The following is a 22,514-nucleotide window of genomic DNA, read 5'->3' on the forward strand; positions in this document are numbered from 1 at the left end:
TGCCAACTTCATATTTCCCAAACTGGACATCTTACTGGCTTGCTTGCTTTACTGTTAAAAAAAATCTTACTTATGTTGTCATGTTTCTGGCATCACCTAGGGCTAGCCATGCACTGAGACCTCTTGCTGTAGTGGAAAGTCGGAATCCTTCACCAATTTTGTGGCCTTGCTTAATCTCTCCGCAATGTCCTTTGCTCAGATACAAAACAAGGATGATCGTACTGGCCCTGCCACCTCATGGAGCTGTTAAGAGGTTGGAACCGTGGAGAGACAGTTTGTCAACTGTCAAACCTGTGTCAAATATCAGCTGATAGAATTGGATGCCAGGACTGGGGTGCTTTTACTTGGCTCATTCATTATAGGTAGCCAAGGTCCAGTTTTATTTTAACAGTCACATAGAGAATACCAAAAACCTGGTGGTGTTGGTAGATGTTTTATCCTGTGTTAGAAATGCCATCTACTGTGGCAGCAGTTAGTAAATAGCAAATAAATACAAGCACTTGCCCACATTCTGGCCAGGAGACCTGAATCTCGAATGCCCTTTGAGGACCACAGAGGGTCAGAGAGATGGGGATGGCAGGAGGAAGAAGGGATAGGAGGGTTATTTTTAGCTCCATAGGACATCTTGCTTAGTCATGAGACACTCCAGGTGTTTGCCTGGGGAAACTTCAGGTGGGCTGTGGCATTTAGTCAGCTACCTAGGTCATGGTGGGTAATTTTGGGACAACCTGCTGTAGGGTTCTTGAGCAGACCCTTCAGTGGCCTCTGGACAAGCTCAGCTTCTGATGGTATATGGAGGAACCCAGCGGGTTCCGGGATCCCATTCTGTGAGTAACTTGATTTACTTAGCACAGTGGCTCGAAATTCCTTCTGGTGATCAAAGAACCCACAAAACAGAATAGGAGGCAGTGCCGCATGCCCTTGTCAGTGAGGCGGAGTGTAACTTGGGAGTTTCAGATGAGCGGCAGTTACCGTACCTGCTAGGAGCATTGCATTGAACCCAGGGACCAGCCAAGAGGAACTAATGGACCCCGTGGAAGATCATTTGAGCTTGAGCCACAGGAAGAGCTGGCCCCAGGCTGGGGAAGCGGATTGGTGGACCGCACATTCATTTAAGGTTGAAATGCTTAGCTTTGTAAAGGTGACTGTAAATTTTAAGCTTCATTCTTTATTGACCTGGCAGATCGGAGAGTGCTGTGTCTTGGTGTAATGAAGCATTATGTTAGTACAGTGAAAAGGAAACTGCCTTCCTGGCTGGAATGTGGTCTCCCTAAAAGCTCATGGTCTGGTGAGGTGTATGACTTGGGAGTGAATGTGTGTATGTATGTGTGCACAGACGTTGTTCCTGATGGGGAAATTGAGACCCAATTGCCCATCAAATGGCCCGATTCTATCTGATGGTTTCCTGAAATGGGTGTTTGATAGCAAATCCATTCCCATATTACAGGCTTTAAAAAAAAAAAAAAAACTTTGGAAATTTTTTTCACCTTATGAGTTTTTTTTTTTCTTTCTACTTCTGCTTTGGAAACATGGAAATGATTCATGTAGAGAAAAAAATAACTGCAATTGAGGAATAAATCAGTCGCGGGATACTCCTTCCAGCCAAAACCTGTCGGGGCTCTGAGCTCTGTAAGGAACGCCAAAAGCTAGCTGCTTCCTCCAGGAGCCTCACTGTGCGCCTCGTGGGCATAAACTGGAACCTTGGCAATAAACTTCTGCACACAAGGTTGCCCTGTGCAAGCGTTTCTGGAATCCAGATTTAATACTGCACACGACACCTTGTTTTGAAAAGAGAAAATCACTGCTTTCAGTGTTACGGAAGTCTATTCCATCCTGAACATCGAAATACTGATGCTCTGTAGGCAGAGACCATGGAGAAGGAAGCTGGGGACGTTTTGTCCGCCCTGCTCCCTGCCTGCAGGAGTGGACTCAGCTACTAAGACCGTGCATGAGCCTCCTTCCCATCACGAAGGCCGGCTTGTCGATGGAAGAAGATGTGCCGAACAGCCACTTCACACCCAGCTCAGTGACGCCTTGGGCTTTGTCGACCTAGTAGTGTGTTCTGACCTGTCTTCAAACTCCATCCACCCAGTTGTCACCATGACAATGAGTATTCCACATGGGTTTCATGTCTAGTTAAGGGGACAGGGTTAGGAACTGGACTCTGATCGCCCAGAGTTTTTCTTCACATCCGTTAATTTTGATTTAATCATGTTCACCCATATCTGCACCTCTCTCTTTGACCTCTAAAATAAGAATTAGAGGTCTTATTTTGAGGTTATCAGGATATTAACTTCTATTTCAGTTTTGAAACACTCCCTGTACTGGCTAATATATGACTATGGACTGGCGAAAGCCTGCCCTCAGGCTGTTCTGTTGATTCCACCCCATGAATTGTGCGGGGATAGTGCCTTTTTTCATGGAATTACACGACATTGAATCTCATTGGGAGTGAAAAGGTAACCCTACTTCTGTCATAAATCTGTTTTATCACAGGAACTCTGTTCTTCTTGAAGTTTAATACGATGCAAAGAAAAGTGGAAATGGCTTGAGATTTGGATGCAGAGGTCAGGGAATGAAGTCTTGGCTGTGCCACTCATCTGCTTGGATGCTACATGACTCCTCCAAGCTGCAGTTTCTTCACCTGGAAAATGACAATAACAATAGCAGCTTTTCAACTTTTTTAAATTGACTAAATTTTCTGAATGAATAAATAAGACATAGTGAAAAGTGCCATGTAAACATGTGTAAAATAAAAGGCAGATGTTAATTATCCATGGAGAAAATGTTTATCGCAGAGAAAATAGTACGTGATTCCCAAACCTATTTCATTTTTCTCCTGGGTACATAGTCCCCTTTCAGTTGGGCTGACATTGCCTAGACAACCAACAGACAGACGGACATGAAGTACACTTCTTCCAGGCCTGGCCCATGAGATTCTCCCACTGTCCCTTTCCCCTTCTGCTGCGATCTTGGAGGTCTTGTGGGAAAATGGCGGCATCCCAAGTTGGAAGAGGCCTGTGGCCCTGAGTCACCGCTTGGAGGAGAGCTGCCTGACTAGCCCTGGACTTGGGCCTCTGCAGTTGGACTTGTTTCAGCTAATGTTAGTCTACCTTGATGAATCACAATTTTGAAAGAGAATATTATTTGCTACTGTTAGCATATAAAATAGTTGTATTGTTATATACCTTACATCATATACATTATGAATATTGTTATTAAAGAATATTATATATATCATATTGCTGCTAAAAGTGCAAATGAAAAGGAGATCAATGCTGAATGCAGTGGCTCACACCTGTAGTCCCAGTACTTTGGGAGGCTAAGGCATGAAGATTGCTTGAGACCAGGAGTTTGAGACCAGCTTAGGCAACACAGTTAGATACTGTCTCTATAAAAAAATCTAAAAATTTTTAAAAAAACAAAGGAAGGAAATCAATCTGTTTGCAATTTTCATAAATAGAACATAACTACTCACAGTGAAGCAAATTAATATCTGAGCACTTACTGTGAACCAGACATGCTATACCAAAAGCTTTGCAGACAGGACGGGCATGTGTCTTGCAATGAGATGGCAGATGTGGCCCTGATCTACGTGTTTGTTCTTTCTTTCAAATTATTTTTATTCCTGTTAAAATTGAACTATGAGACAGACGCCTGTGTTTTTTTCCTTTTCTTGATTGTCATGCCCTCTCCCATTGTTATAATAGAATGTGGCACAGATGAGTTGGGCTGGAGAGCTAATTATGCATGATAACCTGACTTGTAAAATATCATAGGATAGAGGCAACTACTAAAATAAATTTCTAGTGGACAGTTGCAGGTTGAAAAGTTGCTTGCGTCTCTGTTGTGAACTGGGTGTGTTTTGGCTGACACGAATAACAGTAGTAATCATTGAGGGGGCATTCACGGCTTACCAATGATTGACCAGTCCGTTCTTTAATTTTCCTACATAAATATGTCCAGCCACATATTTATGTAGGAAATACATAAATTTCCTGCATGTCCCATGCCGTCAGCATCAGGCATCCCAGAACCATATCCATAATAGAATCTCCATTCAGGCGAATGTCACCACGGATGACACAGCTACATAACACAGCCATAGATGCTTTGTGATGAAGCCACTTCAGGCTTGTCATCTCATCTCTTTCCTTCAGCACCACTCTCCACCCCTAAACTCAGTGGAGGGAATTAACACTGTCCATGTAGAAATGGCAGCCAACACTGAACTCACTATTCTTGGTGGGTTCCATAATACCTGGGCTTGCATTCTGAAGTTTTGTTGAGTGAGGTGGTTTTAAGGCAACAGATGATGGAAAGAGAATTTTCAGTTACTGTCTTTTACTTGAAGTGAAGCAAACATTCTGAAGATGGGAGAGAATATCGCATAGTATCATAGCTGAGCCGTAGTCTGTGGAACCCCATAGCCTGATGACCTAGGTTCAAGTCCCAGCCCTGCCACTTCGGTAGGTTTTAGTTTCCTTAACCTATGAAATGGGAGTAATTCTAGTACCTTCCTGCCTCTGTTTCCTCACTGGTACTCCAGGGTTAATAATAGTGCTGCTCCACAGGATGAATAATTTCCTGTAAACTGCTAAGAGCGGTACCGGCAGGGAGCCACCCTCAGCTCTCCTTATGACTGTTATTATTCCTGTGACTGCCTCTGTTCCGTACCTGATGGAGAGCTTGGTCACAGAGTCTGTGTTTTTCTCAGCTGATGGTTCAAATGACTGCTGTTTCTTTGTGTCTGTTTGTTCACCAAGTACTTACGGAGTACCCACTGTGTGCCAGGAGTGCATTCTAGGTGTGCCCACATCTGTGTCTTCTGTTTTCAGCATGAAAACATCTGTTTCTGCTGATCCCTGCCAGCATCAACAAGTAGTGCCTCATCCCTCAGGCTCTCACCATGGTCCTCTTTGATGATGGAGTGGTGGGGTCGAGCTGGCCGCGGAGTCTGCGGGGTCATTTGAGCTCACGGTGACTTGTCCGGATGCTCTTTTCCTGTGTTTTCGGTGGCTAATGTTGATCACGGTTCATAAATGTGGGAATGGATCATAGGAAACTCACACCACCCTGATTAGAAAGAGGGACGGCTGGATTTTCCTCACGGGGCTTGCGTGTTTAAATGTTTATGTTTTATTCTTATTAGTTGTCCACAAACAACCCTATGATTTTGGCTAGTTACTGAGTTTCTATTTTTCCAACTTTTTGAGAACTGAGGCTTAGAAAACTGGAGCAACTTTCTGAGCCTCTGGGCTGAATTCGGGACTCTGATTTGTAGGGTCAAGTTTTCTACTCCTTGGAAATCTGGCAGATCCAAATTGGATGGAACTGTATTGGACGTTGTGGGCACTGCCTACAGATGAGAGAGGCTGGGGAGACCCAGCACTTCATTAACACAGGCCGACGAAAGTACATGAGTGGGCATGCAGGTGGGGCGTTCAGGCCGCAGCCCCTTCCCTTCTCTATCCGTGTCCTATAGAGTGTCCCTTAGTCCCCTGCCTTAACAGTCATCTCTAAATTGATGGTTTCCAAGTTGACATCTCTGATCTCTTCCCTCACCTCCAGATTCTCACATTTATTTGCTGTCTGGATATATAAATAAACAGTAGTTTAACTCGGATATCTAATCTTTACATATCCAGGAGACATCTTAAAATTAACTTGCCCCATTATTCAAGACCATGCATGTTGGTGTAAGGATAGAGATATACAGATGAATGGAATGGGATAAGTGTCCAGAAGTAGACTCACCTGTATGTGGCCAGTTGATGTTTGATAGAAGTGCCAAGGTCATTCAGTGGAGAAAAGATAGCCATTTTAATAAATGGTACTTGAACCACTGAACATCTCTGCCTGCATAGGAAAAAAATCTCAACTGTTACATGACACCATATTGAAAAATTAAGTCAAAACGGAACCTAGACCCAAATTTAGTTGCAAAAACTATTAAGCTCCTTGGAGAATATATTTGTGACATTGGAGTAGGGAAAGATTTCTTAAATGAGACACAAAAAGCATGAACTATAAAAGAAAAATGATTAAAATGGACTTTGATCTAAAAAAAACTTTTCTTTATAAAACACATTTTAAAAATGAAAAAGGTAAGCCACAGACTGGGAGAAAATATTTGCAAGACATATATCTGACAAAGGGCCTATATCCAGAATATATAAAGAACCTTACGACTCAATATTAAGACAACTCAATTTTTTAAAAAGGCAAAAACTTGAAAAGACACTTCAGCAAAGAAAATATATAAATTCCTAAAGGCACATGAGAAAATGCTCAATGTCACCAGTCTTCAGAGAAGTGCAAATTAACACTATGATAAGATACCACTTCACATGCATTAATAGGGCTGAACTTAAAAAAGACTGACAGTACCAAATGTTGGCAAGAATGTGGAGAAACTGGAACTCTCATGTGTTACTGGTGGGAAAGCAGAATGATAACAGCCACTTTTGAAAACAGTCTGGAATTTATCTCGGGTATATCCCTAGGAGTGGCATTACTGAATGATATATAGTGAACAGATCAGTCAGTCAGTCAATCAATTGATAGATAGATGGCTTTCAAGCTAAATGAAAACACTTGTCCATACAAAGACTTGTATGTAGATATTCATAGCAGCTTTATTTAACCCCAAACTGGAAACAACCTAAATAGTCATCATTTGGTGAATGGATAAACAAATTACTAGAATACAACTAAGAATCCAAGCAATATAAAGGAACAAAATATTAATTTGTATGACAGCATGGGTGAATCTTAAAAATATTATGCTAAGTGAAAATTCATAGTCCTCATCTCCCTGGAAGCCCTGTGTGATTGCCTCCCTTCTTCCCCCAAATACCTGCACACACACATACACACACACACATACCTGTACACACATACACACACGTGTACACACACTTCATCCGGTGGCCTGGGCCTCCTTGTTGGGCCTCAGGTCAAGCACACACTACTACCTCCATCCTTTGTGTTTAGTCTTCCCCCTGCCCAGATCGTTCCTCCCCAAGGTAGCTTGCCGATTCTCTCACTTCCTTCAAGTCTCTGCTCACATGTTAGCTTATCAGAGAGGCCTTCCCCCCACTATCCTTAGCTCCCACTACTTTTTCTCTAACCCCACAACCCAATATATATGTATTTGCATATTTGTTGAGTGTCTGACTCCTCCTCCTGCCAAAATGTAAGCCTACTTGATTTACTGCTGTATTTCTCGGTCCCTAGAACAGCCTTATATAGTAAATGCTCAATAAACCATTGTTGAGTCAACATGTGAATGCACAGAATTAGGAATGCAGGCATCAGGGCAGGGTGAGCCTTCAGACCATGTGTGCCCACCAAGTTGCACACCATTGCATCCTATGCTAACGGCTCTCTCCATTAACCTTCTCATTTTTTCTTGTGCTGAGCAGGCTCTGGCTCAGTTCAGCTTTGAGAAACAGATGAAGTCCACACACCAAGAATAAGTGCAGATGCATTTAATTCCTCATTAATCTCATATGTTTAAATGGATTATCGGGAAATTCTTCATAATGTTTTTGCAAAGATGTTAACTTAGAGCTTTTTACACAGGGAACTTGTCGAGTGATGCACAGCTCATTGATTAATCGTTAGTTCTCCCCTCTGCCTTTTATGAAAACACAAACATAAGCAAAGCTAGGAGAAAAAGAATATCTTTATTATATTTTAATGTTAAATAATAAGAAAAATAAATAGAATTATGTCTAATAATATTTACAAAATGTTGGTCTTAAATGCTATTTAAACAACTGTGGATATGGGAGCCAATACTCTTTTCTGACATTACCACTCTATTATGTTGCTGAATATTTGTTTTAAGGCCAGATTGGAAGATTTTCCAGATAGCACAAAATAATGTCTTTGGATGGTATAGCCGTAAGTTATGTCAGGGCAGTGTTAAGAGAGATCGTGGTAGGCTGGGAGCCATGGCTCATGCCTGTAATCCCAGCACTTTGAGAGGCCAAGGCCGGTGGATCACCTGAGGTCAGGAGTTTGAGATCAGCCTGGCCAACATGGTGAAACCCCGTCTCTACTAAAAATACAAAAATTAGATGGGCGTGGTTGTGTGTACCTGTAGTCCCAGCTACTTGGGAGGCTGAGGCTGGAGAATTGCTTGAACCTGGGAGGTGGAGGTTGCAGTGAGCCCAGATCACCCCACTGTACTCTAACCTGGGCAACAGAGTGAGATTCCATTGCAGGGAAAAAAAAGATCATGATAAAAATCACTTTAATAAACTTGTGGATTTAGGTCTGATTATTTTTGTTTCTGTAGGTGCTGCGTTGCTTGTCTCTCTTGAATTTTTATTTCTGGAAGTTAGTATTCATTAACACGGGTCCCCCACATATCCCTCAGTGGAAGAGTCAAAGGGAGAGCTAAGATTGAAATTTTCTTCCTTCTTTGTTAGTGGCCCTGATAACGTTTGGTAGATTCTATGGGAAGACTGGAAGGCTTGAATGGTGCATGGGATCATCCGGTTTGGGGGAGTCTCCCAACGCCCTGGATTATCCGAGTCCTGGTCCCTCACAGCTCTCCTGGGCCCTGCCGATACATCTAAGACAGATTGCTGTAAAATGTTTAAATAGTAAAAAGAAACATCCTTTTGAGAATTAGAGAATCTAGTAAAATCATTAAATGACTAGACTAATAAATCATTTGGACTGGCCTAGGGCTACTGAAATTACCAAATGTCTGTTCTGCATCTATTCAGAAAATCATGTGATTTTCCTCATTTTGCCCACCCATGCGTTATGTATTATGTTGATACATTTTTCTGATGTTAAACCATCCTTGCATTTCTAGGATAAACAATATGTGATTATAATACACATAAGATGCAGCATTGAATTCAGTTAACTAGCATTTATTCATGATTTTCACATCTGTGTGTATAAGTGCTTGGGGTTTTTTGTTTTCTTGTTCACTATCTGGTTGAAGAATTGAGATTATACTAGAATCATGAAGTGAGTCAGGCAGTTTCCCTCATTTTCTAATTCATGGGACATAATGGGCTGTTTTCAGAGTTACAGATTGCAACCATTTTGAGTCCCAGGTGTGCTTGGTTTACTTAAGCCACCAAAATATTTTTTAAAACCTTGTCCTTAATTAACCTTTTAAATGAAAAAGATGCTTTTCTAGTTTCACTGTTTTTCTTTTTTCCAGTGAATGACCTAAATTAACTGTTTGGTTAATTTTTAATGAATATTTATTCGCTCATTCATTTGACATTTATTTAGATGTATTGGACATTTGCTGTGAACAGGGCATTATCCCAGGCACTGGGGGAGGAGTTAATGGCAGGATCTCTGCCCTCAATTCCTCCAAAAGGGAAACAGAGCTTGTCCACAGTTAGTAATAAATTACTCCCTAAGGCAGGATGTCCCAGGCTGTGACAGGACAGGGTTGGACTGCTTGGGGCCTTCAGACATTTGTCTCTCAGGGAATACAATTCTGCATATTTCTTGAGCTGTAAAGGAGTCATGGCTCCAAAATTTCTGGTTTCTGTTAGAAATATTCATAACTATTCATCAGATGTTTATAAAACGCCTACCATATGCTAGGCAGAGTGTGGAGCATAGCAACTATGAAATCTATTTCAGTAGCTTGTGTCCAGAACCCTCAGTATTTGGGAAGATGCATATTGTCATTTACTCCCATTTTGAATATATTAAGAAAGTATGTGAGGGCATGAGCCTCTCAGGAGGGGACCTCAGTGTTTCCGGATCCCTCCTGTCCTCTGTGGGACCTAGATGCTGGCTAGCTGAGCGCCATCAGTGTGTCCTTGTAGAAGACGAAGCACATTTCCTTTCTTCTCTTTTTTGCAGTTCCAGTGTGATGACATGGCTTGGTCACCATGCTTCGTGTTTGCTAAAAAGAAACCAGGGATGTGAGTTTCTGAATTTTTAACCTGGTGCCTTTGCCAGAGAACAAAGTCAGGTTAATCAGATGTCTTCCCCTCTCCAGCCCAGCTCATCCCCTATCTGTCCTCTCTTTGTCTCACGGTTCTAAGAACCATCTCCTCGATAATGATTCCCAAATGAATATCTTAGCCCAGACCTCTCCCTCCCACTCCAGACTTCTCCTTGGATTCCGTGGGCTGTCTCATAGACATCTTATGCTTGCCACATCCAAGCCCAGCACCAGATTCCACCCTCCAGCCTGCTCAGCCCTTGCCTCCCACGTTTGGGAAACGGCACATCACTTTTTCCTTGAGTTGTGCATGCCAGAAATCGTGAACTCACCCTTGACTCCATCTTTCTTTCAGGAGCTCAGTTCATCATCAAATCCTGTTGGTTCCACTTTCAAAATGTGCAGAACAGATCTGTTCCTCCTGCTGGCATGCATGCCCCAGCCCACCCAGCACCCTCTCCCCTGCACCAGCGCACAGCCCTCAAGCTGGGGGCCCCCTCCACCAGGCTGTTTTCCATGTAGCAGCCGGGTGAATTCCTTTAAAATGCAACTTAGTTATCTCATCCCTCTTAGCTTAGAAAGGCTCCGTGTTGCTTCCTACTCCATTCAATAAAAAATCCAGAGTTCTTACCATGACCTGCACACTTCCAAATCTGCCCCCGCAACCAGCATAACCCTTATTCCTATTTCCTCCAGCTCCATACACAGAGTGTGCTTCAGCCACACTGGTCACCTTTTTGTTCCTCTCCAAACCCACTGAGGGCCTTTGGCCTTGCCGCTGCCTCTGCCTGGAATAGTCCTCTGGCACATGTCTTCGTGGTATGCCCTCACTACTTCTCTCTGGACAGATGCCTTATCGTAGCAGCCTTTGGGGACCATTTGAACACTCCATCCTTTGTCCTTCCTTCTACTCCTTATCTGCTGTATTTTGTTTTCACTGCATTGACATATTATGCATTTACCTGCCTCTCCCCCACCCTCGCACACACGTACTAGAATGCCAGCTCCCTGGGTACAGAGACAGAGTGTTTGTTCACAGAAACAACCCCAGAGCCTGGAGAGGGCCTGGTACAAAGTTACCGAATCATCTGTATCCTCACGGGTTTGCTCCCAGGAGCTCAGAAATCGCCCCTTTGGAAACGTTGCTCCGGGGAGGCCAGAATGAGCCAAGCATAACCCCATCCCGCCCCAGCTCATCCTTAGTACCAGGAGGCACTGCGTGCTAAGAATCCAGGGCAGGTCTGAAAGCACATTCTCAGGGTGGTCTGAGGCTTCTAAACAGCTGTCCACATAGGTACTAACTTGGTAAATCCTCATAACAACCCTATGACTGAAGCAGCGTCTTCATGAGAGATGCTTTCAATGGGAGAGGTTAAGTAACTTGTCCAAGGTCGTTTGGCTGTAAAGGGACAATATTACACCAGCAGCCACATGCCTGACCGTTTATGTAACTTCTGACTACCACTAAATTTCTTTAGGGCCTGATTTATCTCTAACATGCTTGTAAATTTTGCATAATTTTTACTGCATAATTCTGGTACGTGTTTGTTTTAATATAAAAATAACAGTTGATCCTACCAGCTTACTCCACTTTTTTGCTTCTCAGGCTAAAAGTGACACACCAATAGGATTACATCCTGGCTGGGCGCAGTGGCTCATGCCTATAATCCCAGCACTTTGGGAGGCCGAGGAGGGTGGTGGATCACGAGGTCAGGAGTTCAAGACCAGCCTGGCCAACAAGGAGAAACCCCGTCTCTACTAAAAATGCAAAAATTAGCTGGGCATGGTGGTGCATGCCTGTAATCCCAGCTACTCAGGAGGCTGAGGAAGGAGAATTGCTTGAACTGGGACCCAGGAGGCAGAGGTAGCAGTGAGCCAAGATTGCACCACTGCACGCCAGCCTGGGCCACAGAGCGAGACTCTGTCTCAAAAAAAAAAAAAAGATTGCATCCTGCTCTCCCGTGTTCTTATGAGCCCTCCAACAGGCACACACCTGTGGATGTTCTTAGAACTCATGTAAGCACCGGGGGTCATAGAGAAAATGGATCGGTACCTAAGGCAATGTGCAGAAGTGAATGGAGCAATAGAAGACTTATTTGACTTAAACTAAAGATCTCAACAACTCCAATCAGGTCATTTAAGCAGGGATCAAAAGCACATGAGGGGTTCAAGTCCAACTGCAAAGCCTGGGGTTCTGGAGGACCGCAGTTGCCCCCAAGGATGCTGAGCATGTGACTACACATGCAAACGAAAGGGAAACGAAACCAAGTGGATGGGGTGATGGGCAGAGTGAAGCTCTAGACAGCATTTTGCCATCTTTGCTGTCCTCACCTGAGTCACTCTGGAAAGCCTGGGGGTCACATGTCTGAGGGGACTCAACCCTTTCCCCAGAGCCTCTCCCTGCGTCCTCTCGTTCTTGCCCCTGGCTGCTGGCTCAGGAGGCACTGCGTGTTGTAACAGCTCGTGGTTCTGGAGTGAGTCACAGGTCGTCAGCTTCATTACTTGGGGATGAATGTTTGTCCTGGGTACTGGGCATGCCTCTTACCAGCCATGTGACCCTGGATGAGTAACTTAAGTTCTCTGAGCAGGTGCCTCATCTACAAATGGGGATTGTCATTGCTCCTGTTGGTCCAAGGAGGAAATGAAATTGTAAGTAGCAGCTCACTCTGGACTGATGTAGCACAATTGGCTGACGATCATGGTCCTCCTCCTCCTCCTCCCTTCCCTCCCTTCCCCTCCCTCCCTTCCTCCTCTTCTTATCATCAGGGTAAATCAAAGGAAAGAGCCATTTTTGCAGGTCCAAACGGTTGAATGTCAGGAATTTCACATGGTTCCACCTGCTCCTTCTGCTCTGACCACTGCTAACAGTGACACACAGATGGCAGCCATCCCTGGTCACACAGATACCAAAGTGAGCTCATTCTCCTGCTGTGTGACAGAAGAAAAGGCTGCCAGTCCCCAGAGCTTAGCACGGGGAGCCTGCGGGGTAGCCGCCAGGTGATTTATCCAGGGTCCTCTTCTAGGTTTCACTATTGGCACCTGGTTAATGGGAAGGGGATTTTGGGACCTGGTGCTGAGATGGTCTTTTACTGTTCTTCAGAGCAAAGTCCTGTGAACCCTGACAGGTAGCACACTCACCTACTAGGTTTGAAGGCTCGCTTGTTCCTGTCTCTGGCTGGTCCACACCTAACTGCTACGTTGGTTTTTTCTGCTGCTTTTCTGACGGCTTCACAGTAGGAAGCCTGGTGTGTCCATCCCAGCCAGCCCTTTCTTTGTAAAAGTGGTAAGAAGATAACCCCATTCTAACTTGGTTGTTCTTTTTTCCTTTCCTTTTGCAAAGAATGCTTTTGCCATGGGGGTGAGAGGCTGCAAAGGTTTTGGAGCCATGGAAACTTAATCCTTGTGTGTCTAGCAAACAGGCCCCTTGGAGCAGCTGCATTCCATGCAGCACTGTGGCACCCGCTTCCATGGCCCTCGAGGACCCACCGTCCAGGATGCTCGGCGCTCTGTCTGAGCCCCAGCCTGCCTGTCTGCCATATTCCCCATCACTCTCTATTTCTCTCACATGGTAGTAACCCACCTAGAGTAGGTTACATTTAATGGGGTGAGAAAAATCCACACCGTAAGAGAAAAGTCGCAGGTGAGGTCAAACTGCTTCCTCCCAGGAGGGAAAATGATTTTTTCTCCTCTCTGGCTCCCACACCGAAAATTCATACAAAAGGGCTCTTTTTATGTTTGATGTATTGCCTTTAAAAAACAAACCTTTCATGTTTTTTCATTTTTGGTTCATACCTCTTGGCCGACCCAGCAGGAACTTGGCAGTTGGTGAGCGGCTTCTCGCAAATGCTGAAAGCGGCCTCACTGAACAGCCACCGCTGCCCAGAGCCCTGGATGTGTGGGCCAGCGTGTGCTCAGCTCTTGCAGGGGTGGGGGTCTGCATGTTGTTGCCCTGGACATCCTATGTGGGGGTTCCGTATGCGATTCTTGCTACTTGATATGTATTTGAATTGTTTTTGTAACAGAGGATGTGTCTTAGGGTTACCTGAGGCACGGTGAGCAGGTTTTATTTTGGACAAGCCCATATGTTGCTATATTTTTCTATTATGATTCATGTCCCCAAAGATCTCTGCCGAGGCATACTTAACCCACTGTAAATACAAGCAAGCTCAAACGAAGGCACCCCTGCACCTCTAATTTCATTTTCTTCTATTTACAAAGCATATTGTCCTACACCCAGATTCTTTGTCAACACCACTGCCAAATCAACACAGATGGGCAAAATGGTGGACGGAATGGCTTAAGAACATTTTGCTGACTTCCTCATTTTTTTTACATGGAGAGAACACCACAATTCTGCCAGCGGCTGCTTCCAGAAACCGAAGTGCTCTGAAGGCTGACGGAAACACTGGCCTGCCAGAGTGGTTAATAGCAGCTTCTGACCTGCCTTCCTGGGCAGGCAGCCTCCTTGCTGTCTGAGCCTTCACAGCCCAGATTGGAGCATTCCTGCGTCCTTTTGCATTTTTCTCCGTGGATGAACAAAAGCATAAGATCATGGAAAAGGCAGCCAGATACAGAATATGTCTGTGTGGTTGTTTCCTGTCTTCAATCTGATTGAAAAGCCAAGGAAACACCATGAGACCCTCTTCCTAATCCTCCACCATTTTGGTGTGTTTGTTGGCTGTTTTCACTCACTATATCAGCCAACAAACACACGCACCAAAATGGTTTTTGTTTGTTTGTTTGAGTTGGAGTCCCACTCCCTCACCAGGCTGGAGTGCAGTGGCGTGATCTCATCTCACTGCAACCTCGGCCTCCTGGGTTGAAGTGATTCTCCTGCCTCAGCCTCCCGAGTAGCTGGGATTACAGGTGCATGCCACCACACCCGGCTAATTTTTGTACTTTTAGTAGAGATGGGGTTTCACCATGTTGGCCAGGATGGTCTTGATCTCCTGACCTTGTGATCTGCCCGCCTCAGCCTCCCAAAGTGCTGGGATTATAGGCATGAGCTACCACGCCCAGCCCAAAATGGTTTTTAATGATAATATCCAGGATGGGCCAGGATATAACGAAACAGGTACTTTTAAGTCTTGTTCAAACCCCAGTGGGCGTGTACATTAGAGCAACCTCTTGAAAAGCATAGTGTGGCAGTAGGCATTGGGAGTTGTAAAAAGTTAATATCCTTGACCCAGTGATCCTACTTCTAATAATCTACCCTTAAGAAGTGATCAGATACATGGCAAAGTTCATACTCGCAAACATGTACAGTTAAGTACTCTGTACACACTCAATGGAATATTGTCCATCAGCAGAAAGACTGGCAAGATACAGAAATGCTCAGACCAATTAAAGTAAAAAGCAGGTTTCAATAAATTATTAATTCGTAGATTAAAATCTTAAAACATGCATCTTTGAGAAAGGACTAGAAACTGCATAAGGTGGCAATCCTTGTGTTGGTATGCATGATGAAATCTTTTGTTTCTGTTTTCCAGACTGTTGGGGTTACTCTCATAATTTTTAAAATTAATAAAGTAAATACCCTATACACTTCCGACCATGGTAAAGGTAAACATTACTTTGGTCTTCACTAATTTAGAATCTGTGATTGTCTTGACACAGATTACATGGAAATTTCCTAGTTTATGGACACAAAATTATAGGGAAAATGTGTAAATTACTTGAGTAGATCAAGCCCAAAGCCATACTCTGCTATAATTTTAGTTAATTAAATGTGTTTAAAATAAGTAGAACTACACTTTAAAAAAATGTTTATTACCACATCACTCTACAGTTTTCAGACTTACTGATTTCATTGTGTTTGTAACATTAAATGGATGAGGTGGTAAGTACTGTTTAAGAAGTCGAACAACCATCCTGGGCAACATAGCAAGACTGTGTCTCTAGAAAAATTTTAAAAATGAGCCAGGCACGGTGGCACACACCTGTGGTCCCAGTTACTTGGGAGGCTGAGGTGGGAGGATGACTTGAGCCCAGGAGGTCAAGCCTGCAGTGAGCTATGATTGCACTACTGCACTTTAGCCTGGGCAACAGAATGAGATTCTGTCTCAAAACAAACAAACAAAAAAATTAAAAGAAGTAGAGCAAAACAAATCATATCGGGTGGCTGTCATGGCCATAGGAAATGCGTCTTCTTATTGCCTTTTTCTGGTAGGATAATCAAGATACGCGGTTACTAACTAGAGGGACTTTCTCATACCCACTAGAACTCTCCTAATCAAAGAATGTATTCCTAATCTTTCTGCCCCTTCCCCCACAAAAAAAGTGCCCTACAAAAACAACGAAATCCAACTACTAGCAATTAAAGAGCTCTGGCACGTGACTGCACCCTAGTCTCTAGGACGTGAGAGTTATTCATCTTTACCAAAGAAGTTATTCATCCTCACTAAAAGTTCCTTTGAGTTTTTATAACTTCAGGATCCTTTTAATAACACACTCATTTTACATAATAATATCCAACGGTAATGCAGTGCATAAACCTCTCTCCCGGACCCTACCCACAGCTCCTCCTCCCACGCTCATTCCTGCTCTGGTCTGTAGCAGGAACTTTAATCTTCCTCTTTGCATTTTAATGCTCATCATAAAAAACGTAATGAGAAGTTCCAGGCAGTTTCATTTTGTGAAAGCACACCCGGCAATCTTGATTTCGTTAGAACGTTAAGCTCTGTTTACTGTTCTTGGCTTTATGAGGGTCACTCTGTGGGCCAGCGTGTAGCAGTAGGTCCGGAGGCCCGTCAGCCCCAAGTTCCGAGGGAGAAGCCACTGAGGTCCCCGCCGATGGAGAAGCCACTGAGGTCCCCGCCATTGACAAAGGGTCGCTGTGTGGTGGTGGTGTTTGCCTCGCTCTTGGGCAGGCCCTGCGCAGTGGAATCATGAGCTTGGCACAGCATGTGTGGGAGTGAGGTGTGCCCATCAGCTCTGTCAGTGGCACATGCCCCTTAGGGACATTCAGGAAGACGCTTCACTGAGCATTTGGCATGAGTGTGGAGAGGACCTGTGCACAGAACAGCTTCAGGAAGACAAAATGCCACCTCTAGGAAACATCTTAGCTTTATCTTTTGTGGGGAGTGGTGGCCCCACAGTTTTGTAGAAGCTTGAGGGAGTGGAGGGAATCTAGCATGATCAAACTCAAGCCAACCGGAGGGATAGAAAGCAAAGGAAATAGGAACCAAGCAGCAGCATCTCTCCAGAAAGCCCTAGCAGCTCTGCTGGTGGATAGGGGATGGGTCTGGTTATCGGCACCGGTGACCTGGGTATTTTATCAACCAGGGAACAATAAATAACAGCAGCCAGTGTCTACATAACCCTGACAGCTTATCAGGCATCTTCACAGGTCTTTTCCTCTTTTCTTAACTTTCCTTAGGGTCATGTGAGGTAGGAAGGAGAGAGTTGAGTTCTCTTTCTGTAGAATATCCTTGCGGTCGAGCACCTCTGACCAGGAAGCAGCGCCTGATTGTAAAATGGCTGCATCGGCAATATAGGTGTTGTCTCCTTTCCTAGAAAGACCGCAAAGGAGCTCTCCATCATGTCCATTTGATGATGAAAAGAAACCAGGGGAGAGGAACCAGTGTGGCTAAATAAACACCCACAGAGCTCTGCTTGGGCATCCCACGCAGCGTGGCACATTGTTCCCTAGGAGCCCTGGGCAGTGAAGGCTCCTGGGGAGTGAAGCCCAGTTTTATCTACAAGGAGATTGAGGCTCAGCCTAGGCAGGTGACCCCTGCAGGTCTTACCAGCCAAGTGCCTCGTGGGGTCTTCTGTGCCTCCTGGCTGTGGCAGGGGGTCCTTGAACCAGCAGCCCATCATGATTAGGAACAGAGGCCGTGCTGGAGTGTAAATGGCCTACCAAAGAGGTGCCTCGTCCCACAGTGGCCCTGGAGGACTGCTCTCGGAGGAACATCCAAAACTGAGCCGGACCTGCACTCGGAGCGGACGTGGCGGTGCTGAGGCACACCGACACCCACAACCCCATGCTCATGCGTGGCCTGGTGAAAACCTGGGAAGTCCATGCTCTTGCAATATGTTCAGTGCTTCTTGGCCCCAGAAAGTTCCAGTGTTGAAATGTGGCTGCACGCAGTGATGCTTGTGGATGGAATTATGAACTGTGAAGGCCGGCTTCATTCTCCCTACATGCTCACATCTTTCAGTGCACTTGGGGGTGTGCTGGGCCCTGACCACCCCTGCCAAAGTGAGCCATCCTGGCCCGGACTCTGACACCTCTGTTGTCCCTACTCCTTAAGAGGCCCGAGGACTTGTATCACTCGTTATCCTTCCTGTCAATGTCTTTTCTCCCTGGTTGATTACACAGTCAGTGAGAATGCAATTTTGCTTACGATTTCTTTGGATCCTCCCATATAGCTAATACGGCACTTTAATTCATAGGAGTCCAGTAAACACGTATTTATTATTAAAAACTCCACTGACTCGCTGTCATTTCAGATGGTTCAAGATGCCTTTCCCTCTCCAGATTTTTTAGGAAAAACTGAAACAAAGAAAATGCATGAAAAAGATTTATGTGTTTGGTTGGGGGAGGGGAAATTAAACGTCTCATAATAGTTTTTAAATTAAATTTTGTGCTCGTCCAAATCCTTTCCTTCTCCACCCCTTCCTCTGATATTCCCTTACTCATTAAAGCCCAGGATTTTGATGGTATTCACAGGGAAGCTGATTTACTGGAATAAAGAAGTTCTTTAAGTTTTAAATTTTGGAACGTTCCCAGTGTGTCTGAACCCGGGTTTCAGATTTTACTGGCATTTTGTTGGCAAAGCAGTCTTTGGAGCCCTTCCTTATTTGAGCGTGTTTCCTGACACCTTTGGCGGTATGGTACTGTGTTTTTTAGATTTTAAAAAAAAAAAAAAAAAACAGCTTAAATAGAAAAGCATATATAAACATATACAGAAGATTGATTATAAGATGTCAAGCAAAATAAAACAGCAGCATACACTCAACAGTTAACAAATGGGAAGCATTTTCTTTTTCACGGAGTAGGAAGAGGCAGGATGAAGGTAAAGAGACCAGGAGGTTCAGGAAACCCTGGAGAAAGGCAGCTTTTCATCTGGGCCCATTCTCCTCTCCCAGCAGAAGTGTCGTTGTTGAAACAGAGTTGAGGATACTGCCCATCCCACCATGCTGAGCCTGTGGTCGGTGCCTGCAGCCGTCAGGGCCACAGACAAACACAGGATCCAAGTCAGAATCCTGTGGAAGGGAAAACACACGATGGAGGTGTCCCCAGAGAGGGGAGTTCTGCCACCGGGGCCTGAAAGAGCAAGGGAGGAAATAGTATTTTCCAAAGACTCAAAGGTGGGAGGGAGTGGGTGAGATCCAGAGTCCTAAAGCTAGCATCCTGCTTCTTGGGGAAACCTAAGAGCATTTCCACAGAGGCCAGGAGAAACAAGGCCAAGATACACCCACTGCTTCCACTTCTGTAATACTTAGCATCGTCCTGGAGGTATTACCCAATCCAAGTGGACACAGAAGCCAGTTGGAGACATAAGAATCGGAAAAGAAGTAAAACTCTTATCTGTGGATGATATTGTAGTATATCTGGGAAACCTTGAGAATAAAGGATCAAACTCAACTCAAACAGTACAAGGCTTCAGTAGGGGAAAAGGATATAAAATGTCTTGCCAGCACAGAACCCACCCAGAAGCACGAACCCCCCAGGTCTCAGGGCGTCAGCCCCCACAGGCAGAGAGCTGGGAGAGATGGGTAGAAAATGGAATTGCGGACAAGGGATGGAAAATAACCATTTGAACGAACATCTGTTAAAGAATTGGATTCCGAACCAGGTTTCGTTCACGGGGGCCATAAACCCAGCGTGTCGTGGAGCAAAGCCCTGCCTGAAAGAAAGAGGCCCCTTATCCCACTGACTGAAGAGCTAAGCTGGTGCTAAGCATCCCAGACAAACGAGCTCTGGCGTGTTGGTTGATCTCTGGCAGGGTGGAGTGCAGGGAAGGCTCTGAAGAGAGGTAGGAGCCGCGCGAGGGAAAGAGGAAGGTGACACGCAGGGCGTCAGGGTGGTGAAAGGCACACTGGTTTCCAGGCCAGCTGGCAGGGCAGGGCATTCTTCCTCGTCATTACCCCGAAGGTGACAGTACCTGGGGTGGAAAGCAAGGGCCCAAGTGGCCGGGTGGAGCCGCCCCTCTGGAGGAAGGAATTCGTTACCTTCACGTTCCTTTGTTTGCCCAGGTGTTTCAGACACCCCTTCACTCTGTAGGTAAAGAAACTTATTAGTATTATAATTTATGTAAATTTCATAAGGGAAAATGAAGTATTTGAAGCAGAAAATGTACAGAGCTGGGAAAATACCTATTCAGACACATAGCACAGAACTGATGAACTTGGCTGCGAAGCTGGTGGTGTTTACTTTCAGAAAATGTAAGATGACTCTGTTTCAGTTCTCAGAAAAAGAAGATAAAACAAGAACCCCCATTTTGATGTTATTATTTGACAGTCAGTTTCCAGATCTTTCTAGAAAGCCTTATAGCCTCCAGCAGTGTTAAACTTATACAAATGCATGTTAAGAGGCTAGCTGGCTGGGTGTGGTGACTCACGCCTGTAATCTCAACACAGATGAAGCCGAGATGGGCGGATCATCTGAGGTCAAGAGTTCAAGACCAGCCTGGCCAACATGGCAAAACCCCATCTCTACTAAAAATACAAAAATTAGCCATGCGTGATGGCGCATGCCTGTAGTCCCAGCTACTTAGGTGGCTGAGGCATGAGAATTGCTTGAACCTGGGAGGCAGAGGCTGCAGTGAGCAGAGATAGTGCCACAGCACTCCAGGCTGGGCAAAGAGCAAGACTCTGTCTCAGTTAAAAAAAAAAAAAAAAAAAAGCTGGTGGTATTTCTACCTTGAGATTCTGTTTTGATAAGAGCAAAAGATTATTTCCTAGTGAGTCAGAAGATGGGCCTCTGAGCCAGGCAAACCTGGTTGACTGTTCTGTGATCTCACCAGGCCACTTCTCCAGTGTAGCTTCCACTCGTCAGCAGTAAAATGAGACTGCTTGGCAATGATGATGTCTTGAGACTCTCCCTTGAGAGTCACTGGGACATTTAAATGAGAACATGGCTCATACCAAGGGCCCAGCATGTGGATGGGTGTTCAGTCAAAGGAACCATTGCCTTGCATGCAGTGTTGAATCTTGAGATCTACAGCTGAAGATACCCCTTCCCATGGCCCATTCATTCATCCATTTACAAGATCTTGGAGAAATCTTACAGTGAGTGGAAAGATGGTGCCATGTTGGCTGTTGTGCTCACTGTTGGAAGCCTGCCATATTGAGGTGGCAGTCAAGTGTGTGTGTGAGTGTGTATGTGTGCGTGAGTGTGTGCGTGTGCATGTGTGTGTGCATGTGCACGCACACGTGTGTGTGTGCATGAGACACCAGCCCTTACTATGCTTTATGGGGCTAAAAACGACATCTGGCAGGCCTGACATCTGGTGATCATAAATGAAGCCCTGTAGGGAGACAGAACACCAACAGGGACTCAGACACACTAAGTGACTGTCTTGCATGTAATGGTACTTTCTAGTGCACACTTTATGTCCGAATGCCAATTCTTTGTTCCTTTCCCCTTTTTTGTTTTCCTTGACTGCCGACCCCCCTCTGGCTCTAGAAAATGAAATCTCTCCATCTGTGGGACTATTGTTGTGCCGTCCTAGTACATATCAAAATAATGCGATGCTTCATTTCAATCATTGAAGGAACCAGAAAAGAATTACTGCCTCTTTGATGTTGTAGCTCTGGAAAATTTTTAAAAGAAATGTAGTTTTAAAAATGTCATTGAAAAATCGCTTTGGGAGCCGTGGTTTTAGAACCCCAGTCTTTGGACCAGCTGCATTCTAGCCATCTGGGACACACCCAAGCTCTGGCTCTGGAGGTTGGGATTCAGAGGGTATCTGGGGTCTTAGTATCAGTTTGTTTTTGCTTTGTGTTTTAAAACTGTAGGCAATTCTGATGTGCAGCGTTGTTTGAGAGTCTAGCTCTGGAGGCAGCTTTGCCTCTGTGACCTTGATGATATGGCCAGGAACCCATGCTTGTTGAGGTGGGTAGCTCCTAGCAAAGACTGAGGCATTTGTTAAAATTGAGCAAAAAGCATTAATGCAATACAAAACATCTAAATATGTTCTCATCTGTTTCTGGAGGTTTTCTTTGTTTTGGTTTTGGTTTTGGTTTTGGTTTTGATTTTTTTTTTTTTTTTTTTGGAGACAGTGTCTCACTTTGTCACCCAGGCTGGAGTGCAGTGGTATGATCTCGGCAGTCTCTGCCTCCCAAGTTCAAGTGATTCTTGTGCCTCAGCCTTGAGAGTGTCTGGGACTACAGTTGCCTGCCACTATGCTGAGCTAATTTTTGTATTTTTAGTAGAGATGAGGTTTCACCATATTGGTCATGATAGTCTCAAACTTCTGACCTCAGGTGATCCACCTGCCTTGGCCTCCTAAAGTGCTGGGATTACAGGCATGAGCCATTGCAACTGGCCTGTTTCTGAAATTTTAATGGAAATGGTTGAGGAGAGTCTTAAAAGTGTTTTCCTTTGCTGTTCGGTAGTGCT

The 22,514-nt window shown here is 44.7% G+C and overlaps 1 protein-coding gene across 1 annotated transcript in view; it reads left to right on the forward strand.

Annotated features, from left to right (window-relative positions):
• Positions 1 to 22,514, forward strand: part of HLCS (holocarboxylase synthetase) — a 225,956-nt gene that overhangs the window by 169,316 nt on the left and 34,126 nt on the right. The gene's annotated exons all lie outside the window — the stretch shown is intronic.

Source organism: Theropithecus gelada, chromosome 3, assembly GCF_003255815.1.
Source record: "Theropithecus gelada isolate Dixy chromosome 3, Tgel_1.0, whole genome shotgun sequence".
Classification (NCBI taxonomy): domain Eukaryota; kingdom Metazoa; phylum Chordata; class Mammalia; order Primates; family Cercopithecidae; genus Theropithecus; species Theropithecus gelada.